Here is a 13,426-nt window from a genome sequence, read left to right as displayed (position 1 = left end):
ATTATTTTAACATGAACATGATTATGATAATTATGATTATTATTTTGATTATTATGTTGCTTGTGTTGGGGTTTGGTGAGTCCGACTCACCGCGGAAACAAACCCAAAAACAAGACCGCACTCGCAATAAATAAAACCATAAACATAATTAAATTAATCATAAGATTAAGATAAGCTAATTACCTTTGACGCGTGCTTCGCTCCAAAATGAGCTCTTACTTGAAAGCTTCAAGTCCCGCTCACACGGAGACCTCCAACGAAGTCCACCCGCACTAACAAAACCGACTAGGTCCAATGTCTTGGGGTTAGCAAGACCCGACCAATAAAACCCGAGTAATTATATTGAGTTCAAAGGTTTTCACTAATTGTGATGTCTTTTCCAACTCTTACTCAAGCATCATTCCCAATGCCCATACTTGGGTATTTATAGGAAATGATGGGAGTATCATTTACTCTCCCATCAATGTGGGATAGTATGATTTTTCCATTTTATTTTAAAGCTAAAATAAAATTAATAATCAAGCTAGTAATAAATCAACAAGTGGAAAGCTCATGTGAGTGGTTAGGTGAGGACCACTTGGAGAAGGGGGGGACCAAACTTGATCCCCACTCCCTCTCCCATAACCGGCCACCTCACTCCACACACACTCAAGGACCACAAGCCACATGGCACCCACCCTTGGGCACCAAGGCAGCCATGTGGGCTGCCATGTGCTGCTGTCCGTGGCAGCCACGCCCAGAAAGCCCAGCAGGCCTAGCACTCGCATGCGGGCTGCCAGGCGCTGCTGGCCTTGGCCAGCGCTGCTAGGCAGCAAGCAATGGCCTAGCCATGCTGCTGCTAGCTGTGGCGAGCTGGCGCGCCTAGCGTGCTAGCTGCTGCAGCTTGTTGCGGCATGGCTTGCTAGCCATTGCGCGCACAAGGCTGCGCCTAGCATGCTAGCACGCACTAGGCAGCGCCTAGCCTTGCGATGCTAGCATGGGTGCGCTAGCACGCACCAGCCAGCCTGGGCTCGGCTTGGTGCGCATGCTAGCCACCATGCTAGGCCATTCGCCCTTAGCACTCGGTTTGCTTGGGCATTCCGATGCTAGGGGTATTTTGGTCTTTTGTTGTTTTATTACTATTTATCGTCTCGTCTTTCACTATTTTTCGACTCGACTTCCGACGCTCGGTTTCGACGCTCTAAGCTCGAATTTCCGACGTCTAAATAAATATTACTCGGTCGACTCATTAATTCCTTCCGAATTAATTCGTCGGTTCGGTTTGTTGAATGCTTGGGTGTGACCCGAAGGGTTCAGTCAAGATTAAGCTATAATATTAATTATTCATTAATATTACTGATCGGAAGCGGCCTCCACCCAGGCATTCCGATCACTTGACCTCACTAAATATATTAGCTTTCTAATAATTCTGAACCCACTAACGGAATAGTACACTTGTTCGAAGGACACCATTCCTTTCAATCTCCCACTTGTCCTTCCGGGCAAGTGCGCATTTTGTGTACAACCTTTTTCCTATGTCGCTTAATGTCTCTTCATGAACTATAAGGTAAGATTTGTTTTGTCATCCTTATTACGTCCAGAAGTGTTTCTCGATTCCAAGTCCGACTGTCAATAAACAGATGATTTCTAAAATCCATCCGAGCACGGCCATGCATTTTACAGTCTCGCTCTACGAGAGGCCTTGTATACAACAAAGACATCTTCCCTATTTTAGTAGGGGGACATTCCCAGTCTTGTAATGTAGCTCCTCTTACTGAGAGGACCTAGTCGCCCGAGTGTTGCCGTTATAATCCCCTATTACGGCTGACGTTTGACAACGACTCGTAGCACTCAAGGCATACGATACATCTGGCCTAGTACATATCATGTCATACATGATCGATCCAATAAGCGAAGCATATGGAATCTGATTCATTCTTACCCGCTCATCAAGTGTCTGTGGACACTGCTTCTTGCTTAGGGTTATGCCATGTGACATTGGCAGGTGACCTCTCTTGGCCTCCTCCATGCCAAATCGAGCAAGTACCTTATCAATATAAGTACTCTGACTCAATCCAATCATCCTTTTCGATCTATCCCTATAGATCTTGATGCCTAGTATGTACTAAGCCTCTCCCAAGTCTTTCATTGAGAAGCACTTTCCAAGCCAGGCCTTTACAGACTCTAACAACGGAATGTTGTTTCCAATGAGCAATATGTCATCGACATATAAGACTAGGAAGGCGATGTCACTCCCACTGACCTTCTTGTAAACACAAGATTCATCTGGATTCTTGATAAAACCAAACTTACTGATGGCTTCATCGAATCGCAGATTCCAACTTCTGCTTGCTTGCTTTAATCCATAAATGGACTTCTTAAGCTTACAAACTTTCCTAGCATTGTTTTAGTCGACAAAACCTTCAGGCTGTGTCATATACACAGTTTCTTCCAAATAACCATTAAGGAAGGCGGTTTTGACGTCCATCTTCCATATTTCATAATTGTAATATGCAGCAATCGCTAGGAGGATCCGAACGGATTTAAGCATTGCGACTGGTGAAAAGGTTTCATCGTAATCAATACCATGAACTTGTCTGTAACCTTTTGCCACCAATCTAGCTTTGTAAATGAATACATTTCCATCTTTGTCGGTTTTCAACTTGAAAATCCACTTACATCCAATAGGTGTATAACCTTCGGGTAAGTCAACCAAGTCCCAGACTTGATTTTCAAACATGGAATCCATTTCAGATCTCATGGCCTCTTGCCATTTAGCAGAGTCGGTGCTTTCCATCGCTTGCTTGTAGGTTGCCGGTTCATCTCCATCCATAATCAAGATGTCCTGATTCTCGGTTAATACTAAACCAAGATATCTATCAGGTTGAGATCTCGGCCTCTGAGACCTACGTAGGGTAATGGATTGAGCATTTGCATTGTCGGTTCGACTTTGCACATTTTGATCATTTTGACCTGCGTCAACAGATGTTGTTTGAGCACTTTGGCTGTCATTATGATTTTGTTGCTCATCCTCACGAACTTCGTCGAGTTCGATTTTCCTCCCACTTGTCATTTTGGAAAGGTGCTCCTTCTCCAAAAAGACACCATCGCGAGCAACAAACACTTTGTTCTCCGATTTGTTGTAGAAGTAATACCCTTTGATTTCTTTTGGGTAGCCCACAAAGTAAATCTTGTCAGATTTGGGATGAAGTTTGTCAGAAATCAATTTCTTGATATATGCTTCGCATCCCCATATCTTTAGAAAAGATAACCTGGGAGGTTTCTTCGTCCATAATTCATATGGAGTCTTTTCTACAGCTTTTGATGGAGCACGGTTCAGTGTTAGTGCCGCAGTTAGAAGTGCGTGTCCCTAGAAAGAGATAGGAAGATCACTAAGACCCATTGTTGATCGTACCATGTCTAACAAGGTCCGATTTCTCCTTTCGGATACTCCATTCCATTGTGGAGTTCCTGGAGGTGTCAATTCTGAAAGTATACCCTTTTCTTTCAGATGGTCATCGAATTCTTGGCTCAAGTATTCACCACCTCGATCCGATCGAAGGGCTTTGATTTTCTTGCCAAGCTGATTTTCAACTTCACTCTGAAATTCTTTGAACTTTTCAAATGATTCAGATTTATGTGACATGAGGTAGACATATCCATATCTACTATAGTCGTCTGTAAAAGTGATGAAATATCGATGTCCATTTCTTGTGGTTGAGCTCATTGGTCCACATACATCGCTATGTATAAGACCCAATAAGTCACTTGCCCTTTCTCCCAACTTGGAGAATGGCTGTTTAATCATCTTGCCTAATAGACATCCCTCGCAATTCTCAAACGATTCTAAATCGAAAGAGTCAAGAACACCTTCTTGTAGAAGTTTCTTGATGCGTTTGATGTTGATGTGACCAAGACGACAATGCCACAAGTATGTCTGATTTGACTCTATGGTCTTAGCTATTTTGGTATCATTATAAAAAATTTGTCCAAAGACACAAACGTGTCATTCCATAAATATAAACAAGATGATATGTCTTGTGATCAAGTTCAAAATGACGTCCAACGCCACAAGATCAAAATATGGTAGATAAAACTAAACAAGTTTTAAATCTAGACAAAATATGAGATTACAAGCTTTCTTTGAAAGATTATCTTCTTCTTCCACTTGTGTACTCATATCCACTTGAAAAGCACCGCTCACTTTGTTCCTGAAACAGGAGCATATAGTGAGCCAATTTTCCGGTATCTAATACCTTATAAATGGCTTATGTTCAAGTGTAAAGATGATACCTGAGATTGAGGTTACTTTTCTTTTCGCCTCATCTTCTAGATTCATGCTACATTCTCTTTTGTAGTGTCCGGGTATACTACAATAGAAGCAGCGCATCTTAGCTTTGTTTTTGAACTCCTTCTTCTTTGGTCTCAGAGCAACCTTAGCCTTCTTGCAAGAATAGGTTTTCTGGAGCTCTTGAACAACTTCCATCAAGGACAGTTTGTTCCGCTTGGCCGTAAGTCGCATCTTTAATGCAACATACCCCGAATGGAGTGAGCTTAGTAGCATGAGAGCCGCTTGCTCATCGTCCATTGGTTTGCCAATTAGCTCCAGATGGGTGAATAACCTTGTCATGTTGAGCACATGAGCTTGAAGTGGCATCCCGGGTCTATGTCTTGCATTATAGACCTTAGCCCATACTTCTTGTCTCTCTTTCGTGAGACACCCATCTTGCGGTGGCTTGATCCTCATGTTCGAGAGTGACCTAGTCACATCTTCCACAAGTCCATCATAGTTGCCTCTGGTACTTTTGGTGACTCTCAAATTGACTACATCTTCTAGAGCTTTGAGCATCATGTCTGGAAAATAGTTGGAGAACTTCCCCTTCCATTGTACCGGGATGGAGTTTGCCATGAGTCTGGAAACTCTTTTACAATCCACACTCCATACCTCATGTGCCTCATCACTCATAATCCCCTTTGAGTAGAAACTCGGTATTTGAGTGTCCAGAATGTCCTCTAGGTAGCAATTTCGGAGGGTCTTTCGGAGTTCCTCTTCCCATTCCTTAAAGTTTACCAAGTTCAGATAAATTGGCAACTTTTCGGGCAATTCCGAGAGCATAAGGTCGTTGACATTAGTTGAAGACATGATTCTACAATTGAAAGAATTTGAAATAAAAAACCATTCATTATACTTAAATAAGATTGAATTCATGCATTTTAATCAAACTTATTTAAAAAGTCTTATTCACACATTAAAGATTGTCCCCATTTTAGGTGAGAATAAGTCGATTCCAAGATCCAAAGAAACAAAGAGTGGTTAAGCATGCTTTGGCTTGTCTTAACACTCAATCTCCTAAGGTAAGCAACGCTTTGCTAATGGCTCCAAGACACTCTTGGTTGAATAAATCGTCGCATCCAATGCTCGCTAAACAATTTATTCACTTTGCCACGACATGTTAGGACTCCATCACTCATATTGTTGAGTATAACCAAAACCACCTTGCATACCCGGTATGCCTTACGTTCCTTGGAGAAGTAGTGATGCCTCGATTTGGCGTAGCCCACCACTACCCTCGTTCGGTTGGTAAGTGTGTTTTGGAATGGCAAGTTTTACTTAATATTTTAGGGACCTAGGGTTTCTATGTTGGTTGATTTAAGTGAACTTAATTAATCATCTCAACATTCGAAATCCTAAACATGCATCTAACATATAATTCATATATATATAAACATAAATATATATCGAAAACATAAATAGAGATGCATTTGGCAACTAGCATGACCCCTTGAGATCTTCAAGTCTTCAAAAAGTCTTCATTTGCAACTTCATGGCTTTGTCTTCTAAGAACCCCGTCTTCAAGACTTGACCAAAATATTACAATCGCTAGTATCTACGATTAGGACTAATCTAAATATTAAGGTACAAAAATACTCAACGGTTCGCAGACCGTATTTAGATTTACAAAAATACATCACGGATCACAGTCCGTATTTTCTATCCTAATCGGGCCCCACTAGTTGCCATTTCATAAAACCTGTGAGAGAATTTACATTCCATTCATCCATTCATTATCTGTGAATGGCCCATGCATTTTACAACGATAAACAAGTAACAATGCATAAAACGCGCGAGAACTAGTAACTAATCTAGGTGGTTAATCCAATTAACACGCCTAATTAAACTAGTCAAAGTTGTTTTAACCGGTTATGGAAATAACTAAGAGACGCTCCCACTAAATTCCGCATCCAACTTAACTAATCCAATTAATTAAGTCGGTGAACCCAAATATTTGCCAAAATTAATTTTTGCAAATGTCGCTCAAAAACCGAGGCCTAGCCTCCAAAAATTTTAATTAAATAAACAAAATAATTAAAATAATTAAAACGACAATTTAAGCAAAATTACGAATTCCAAAATGTCTAAGTGCCTAGCACTAAGACTTGGAGTCCAAAAAAAAAATACCCTTATTTACATATTAAGCAACGCTAAAATTAACTTTAAAATAGCATCGCCTTAATAACCCGGGCTTATTGTGCAAATTATGGGATTGTACGTACCGTACAACAAGCACGTAGTATGCCCATGCGCACCCCCGCAACACCAAGCATGCATGTGGGCTGCTTGTGCTCGCATGCGCTACGCCCAGCCCAGCCAAGTGTAGCAGCACGCACAACGCGCACATCCTTATGCTGCTGCTGCGCCATGCTGCTGCTTGCTGCTGGCTGGCGCGCTATGCTGCTGGCAGCGAGCAGCAGCCCACGCCCTTCCTCGCACACACACACGCACAACACCAAGCACCTAAGAACGAAGTGCCCAGCAGCCTCGGCAGCCACATATGGGTTGCGTGAGCAGCCCAGCTGGCCGAGAGCTAGCTCGGGGCTCTTAGGCCTCATGTTGCGTGCTAATGCTTCGAAAATTATCAATTTTTGTGTGTGACATTATAAATCAATTCTAAATTAATTTTAGAATCAATTTTGAGGAAAAATGAAAAATAACAAGTCCAACTTAAATAATTCATCCAAATGCAATTAACCAAATTTATTTCCAAGAACCATTCTTTAATAAAATTGGTTTAACTTGGTGTAATAAAATAAATTAGGGCAATTCTCACTATTAATTTAATCACTTTAAATTAATCTTGAGATTTTGACAAAATAAAAGGGAGTTGGAAAAATGAACATAAGTTCAATAAAGACTCCAACTTTAATACTTGTGACTCCATGAAAAATTATATCTTCCAATATGAAGATAAACCAATTTCAATCACAAGTTTTAAACTTTATGATTCCAATCAACTAAAAAATGATTAAATCAACAAAGTTTAACCAAAATTCATGGAATTTAGTAACTCAAAGTTTCAATCACTTATCATAAATAAAGATTGAATCTTTAGTACTTGGAAGCAACAAAGAACAACAATTTCACACTTAATGCAATTAATTTGCAATTATGTGAAAAAATAAAACCAAACTTTCAAGCACCAATTACTACCAAGTAATCATGCTTAAAGTGGTCTAAAATTGCATATAAATAAAGGAAAGAACCAAATACATAACCACCATAAATATGCAATCAATTTTCAAGGTTAGAAAGACTTAAAATTTTTCGTCAAAACGAAAAATCCCTCGAAAAAAGCATTTCTGGTCATTTTTTTGGCTAAAAACCGAGTCCTGAAAGGGTAAAACCATTTCCAGAACGCCTTTTCCACCCAAAATTCACTATTTTTGGGTCGAAATCTAATTAGCAACTTAAAACCAGAAAAATTAAGCCATAAAAACACCTTGAAAATATTATGATTTTAAAAATAAACGAGCGAGGCTCTGATACCACTGTTGGGGTTTGGTGAGTCCGACTCACCGCGGAAAACAGACCCAAAAACAAGACCGCACTCGAAATAAATAAAACCATAAAAATAATTAAATTAATCACAAGATTAAGATAAGCTAATTACCTTTGACGCGTGCTTCGCTCCAAAATGAGCTCTTACTTGAAAGCTTCAAGTCCCGCTCACACGGAGACCTCCAACGAAGTCCACCCGCACCAAAAAAACCGACTAGGTCCAATGTCTTGGGGTCAGCAAGACCCGACCAATAAAACCCGAGTAATTATATTGAGTTCAAAGGTTTTCACTAATTGTGATGCCTTTTCCAACTCTTACTCAAGCATCATTCCCAATGCCCATACTTGGGTATTTATAGGAAATGATGGGAGTATCATTTACTCTCCCATCAATGTGGGATAGTATGATTTTTCCATTTTATTTTAAAGCTAAAATAAAATTAATAATCAAGCTAGTAATAAATCAACAAGTGGCAAGCTCATGTGAGTGGTTAGGTGAGGACCACTTGGAGAAGGGGGGGACCAAACTTGCTCCCTACTCCCTCTCCCATAACCGGCCACGTCACTCCACACACACTCAAGGACCACAAGCCACATGGCACCCACCCTTGGGCACCAAGGCAGCCATGTGGGCTGCCATGTGCTGCTGTCCGTGGCAGCCACGCCCAGCAAGCCCAGCAGGCCCAGCACTCGCATGCGGGCTGACAGGCGCTGCTAGCCAGCAAGCCCAGCATGCTTGTGCGGGCTGCTGCTGGCCTTGGCCAGCGCTGCTAGGCAGCAAGCAATGACCTAGCCATGCTGCTGCTAGCTGTGGCGAGCTGGCGCGCCTAGCGTGCTAGCTGCTGCAGCTTGTTGCGGCATGGCTTGCTAGCCATTGCGCGCATAAGGCTGCGCCTAGCATGCTAGCACGCACTAGGCAGCGCCTAGCCTTGCGATGCTAGCATGGGTGCGCTAGCACGCACTAGCCAGCCTAGGCTCGGCTTGGTGCGCATGCTAGCCACCATGCTAGGCCATTCGCCCTTAGCACTCGGTTTGCTTGGGCATTCCGATGCTAGGGGTATTTTGGTCTTTTGTTGATTTATTACTATTTATCGTCTCGTCTTTCACTATTTTTCGACTCGACTTCCGACGCTCGGTTTCGACGCTCTAAGCTCGAATTTCCGACGTCTAAATAAATATTACTCGGTCGACTCATTAATTCCTTCCGAATTAATTCGTCGGTTCGGTTTGTTGAATGCTTGGGTGTGACCCGAAGGGTTCAGTCAAGATTAAGCTGTAATATTAATTATTCATTAATATTACTGAACGGAAGCGGCCTCCACCCAGGCATTCCGATCACTTGACCTCACTGAATATATTAGCTTTCTAATAATTCTGAACCCACTAACGGAATAGTACACTTGTTCGAAGGACACCATTCTTTTCAGCTTGATATTATTTTTATTGTTATTGCTTGATCATGCCTTTTATGCATGTTTAAAGGGAATTGGTACTTGTAATCACGCTTATAAGATAATTAATAATCTTGTTTGGGTTAATATGATTATAATTCAAGTGATCGCCAATAATTGTTTTGTTTGTGCATTATTATTCAACCAACATAGATTAAACAGGTTTAGGGTTAATCCTATTGATTGTATGTTAGTCTGAAAGCGCACATGAACACGAGAAGAATAAAGTAGAGCCTATTATTAGGGTAGGTTCAATCTCTTTTAGGTTGGATTTGTACCTTCATCCCCGAACTTCCAATCTTGGTTCCATACCTATTGGAGTTAACGATCTCCTGGATCGTTAAGGGCTGTAACCTTCACCCTATGAACGGTTTACAAGTTCCTAAAACTTGTTGGCGACTCTTTTGCTCTATCTTCCTTCCCTTTGGATGCCACCATGCTTTAGTGTATGATCACAATGGGGTTCAAGTTTGGGGTAATGCTTGAAATATTCCCTACAGTTTTTGGCGACTCCACTGGGGAGGATTTCTATTTTAATTCCTGAAATTTATTTCGACAATGATTTAGAATGAGTGGATGAGACTCGAAAAGTTTTAAGTATTTCATGTGCGTAATTTTGATTAACATAACTGTCATATGCATAAAAAATATCTCATTGGAAAGATCATCCGTAATTATATAAAAACATAGGATTTTTACACGTAGGAAATTTGAGGAATATCTTTCACAACTAGGATCGAAATAATGCTGCGCAAAACTGGAAAATTTTATCGAGCACAGAAAGCTGCTGAGGCATGTAGGAACTGGCGTCTAGAAAACAGAGTCTGTCGCCGATGATATGACTCTATCGCCAGGCAATAGAGCCATATTGCGGCGACGGCCTCTGTTCGCTGGCGCCAAGTTCTTCCAATACCGAGCCAGAAATATGAGTTCTAATTTTGACCAGTTTTAGCACTGTTTGCTCGATTCTACTTCCTGATTGAGTTTTTCTCACTTTTCTGAAACTCATATGTGTTCTACATATGATATAACCCTCTGGGAATTCATGCTCCATCTACCTGATTGAACGCTCTGTGCAACAAAGGGTACATCCGAGAACGTTGAATTCACCTAACCATGGAAGCGAGTTTTTAACTCGCGGTGTCCCATCCACTCGCGCCAACCCTTCAAAAGGTAAGGCTTCCGCGCGGTGCATCCGGACAAATGAACATGGACCCTCTTTGACTAACCCATATCCCGAACTTTAGAGAATTAGAGCCATGGTTAGGTTGCAAACTCATTGCATCATATTGTGCCTACTTGTCTAATTGTGCATTATTTGTTGTGCATACTCTATGTGTTTTTCCTAACCGTTTGTTTTACTTATGTTTAAGTCTTAAATAAACTGATTAATGACTAAAAGGACTTTGCCTAATTAATTAATTAATTAATTTGAGTAATTAAAGTCTAATAATTTAATCAGAATTGACTTAGTACGACTTTAGGCATGTCCCGTAGGGTAAAAATACTGAAAGCAGTCCCTGATTAATGCTCCAGTAATGGCGCCACGATTTGGGCTGCAGCGCCAGACAATGTTGTGCAACGCCGAGTGACATCCCTGGTGTCTGGCGCTGCAATTCAGAGTGTGACGACAGTCCTGTTGCCTTGGCGACAGTTCAACACTGTACTCGAGTCATCACGATGAGTCTAATTAAACAATTTGCAAATCAGTTCAGTTATTTTGTTAATAATAGTACCTTTGTTAAGTCCTTAATCAAGTCTAGTCACATTATCTAGCCACATGGTCATGACACAAGTCTTAACATGTCACCTACACTTACTAGTCTTAGCACACACTTTGAGTATATGGCACCATGACCATGTCTTAGGTTCATGCATGAGTCAGTTTTTTTCCGTCATTTGAGTTGGGGGTAAATTCTATTCCTAATTTTTTCATATCTCTCCATCTATATCATCTTTCCATTCTCTACATGCTCTCCCCATATGACAATATTCATTCTTCCAACCTCCTCCCATCTATTGCATTATTGAATAGAGTTTGAGTCAAATAATTAGCAGTAAATATCCCTAAATTTCCCTTTCCACAGTACTTAATCAAGAAGAGAAGGGCGATTAATCAAAGACAACACCTTTATTCAAGTACAAATTATTGATAAACCGGTTGGTCGAAAAAGTAAAGTTAAGAAGATAATGGCAAGTGAAGAAGAAGTCAATAAGCTTAAGAAACAAATGGCTGACGTGACTGAGGTGTTGAAGGCTTTAACCCTCCAAATTAATGACCCTGTGAAGCAATAACAAATGGAGCTCATGCAAGAAATCTTGAGCAAGACATCTAGTGAATACAGGTTCCAGGGCATTAGCTCGCAAGGGGTCTCGGTGGACAAGGAGCTTCTTCTGCAGAATTTTAATGCCACTGACATCCCTAAGTTCAAGGCAACAGATAATCCTTATTTCCACTTAAGAGCTTTTGAGACCATAATGAACATTAAAGGTATTGATAGGAAAGTCTTTCATTCCTTGTTTTCTTTATCTCTTGAAACCGTTTGTCAACAATGATTCTTTTCTCTTGATAAAGAGAAAACTTCTACTTGGGATGCTATTGTAAACACTTTTATTGATAGATATAAGTGTAATACTCAAGTCGAAACTGATTATAGACAACTTGAGATGCTAAGACAAAAAGAGAATGAAGGCTTTACTTCTTTCTTTAATAAGTGGAGAGAAACTTCCGCTAAGATGATCGAGGTGCCCTCCGAAAAAGAATCTGTGAGGATGTTTATCAAGAATCTCCAAGAGAAGTATTCAAAGCATTTAAAATATCAATATAACTTGAATACTTTCAAGGCCGTCTATGACATAGGCATCGAGATCGAAGATGACATCGTAAAGTAAAAAGCTACTAGCAATAGTAACCATAGTGGCTGGAAAGGAAAGAAGAACGAAAATCCTTCTTCTTCTGAAAACACCCACTCTAGTAATAATGTTAGTACCTTTGACCATAATGGTGTCTTAGCTATGGATAATCAAGGATATAAAAAGAAACCCAGGAGAGAGTTCACACCCATTGGAATGACCTACGATGTTGCTTTTGATCGTCTCTATTATTGAGGATTAATCAAACCTATTGGCCTTACCGAGGATCCAACACCAGAAAAGTGATCTTCAAGATGGGATCCCAATTCTTATTGCAAGTACCATCAAGGAAATGGTCATACTACCGATAAATGTTACAGATTTCAAAATCTCATTCAAGATCTCATAGAAGCAAACAAGATCCTATTGCCTCTAGCTAGCAAGAAGACTGGATGATGATGAAGCGAACGACACAAGACAAGAGGCGAGCTTCAACGACAAGATTTCATGACCTCTTTTTCTATTTCTTTTTCATTCTTCCTTTCCCCAATAAATTCTAGCATAGGCACCTTTCTTTTCCCTTAGATTTATTTTGTAGGTTTTTTCTTTTTCCCTTTTAATAAAATGAGCATTTATTTCCTTGCATATAATCATTGCATTGCATTGCATTTAAAAAAAAAAGGTCAAACTAAGCACAAGGTATACTAATGATTTGAGGCACCCCTTGTAGCCACATCATATCACCTTTCACCCTTCAACTATGCAATCCTTTCTTGATAAACCACTTTGAGCCTTGTCTAACGATAGACCTTTCATTTTTCAACCCATATCTACCTAACCTTGGGATGGGATGATGTGAAACTTATGCAATTTTCAATTTCATAAAAAGGTTGAGTGACTTCAAAAGATTAAAATAGCAAAAAATAAGCAAAAAAATAAATAAAAGTGTACAAAAGGGCAAGTGTTCCAATGTCTTTGACATGAACATGTCTTTGATATGAATATGTCTCAGATTGCGTCTCTTATCGAGTGCTAGGTACCGTGCCTGAGAAACATGAATGCCAAGTGAGTGATAGACCTCATGATCAGGATTGCTTACACTTATTGTAGACACCCATTTGTGTCTCCCTAAAACCAAACCCGGTGATGAGTACCTTTCGCTTCGGATCATAATCGAATGAACTGAAAGTGTGGAAGGTCTAGTGTTGCGGATAATTTTTAATTCTTTTCTCTTCTCTCTGTTTTTGAAAACCTATTTTAAAAAAATAGTTAATCCAGTTTTGTTTGGTCCATAGCAAGGGTCCAA

This window comes from Chenopodium album, chromosome 8 (genome assembly GCF_948465745.1).
Source record: "Chenopodium album chromosome 8, dcCheAlbu1.1, whole genome shotgun sequence".
Taxonomy (NCBI): domain Eukaryota; kingdom Viridiplantae; phylum Streptophyta; class Magnoliopsida; order Caryophyllales; family Amaranthaceae; genus Chenopodium; species Chenopodium album.
The sequence above is the reverse complement of the archived record's forward strand: the minus strand, read 5'-3'. Positions refer to the sequence as shown.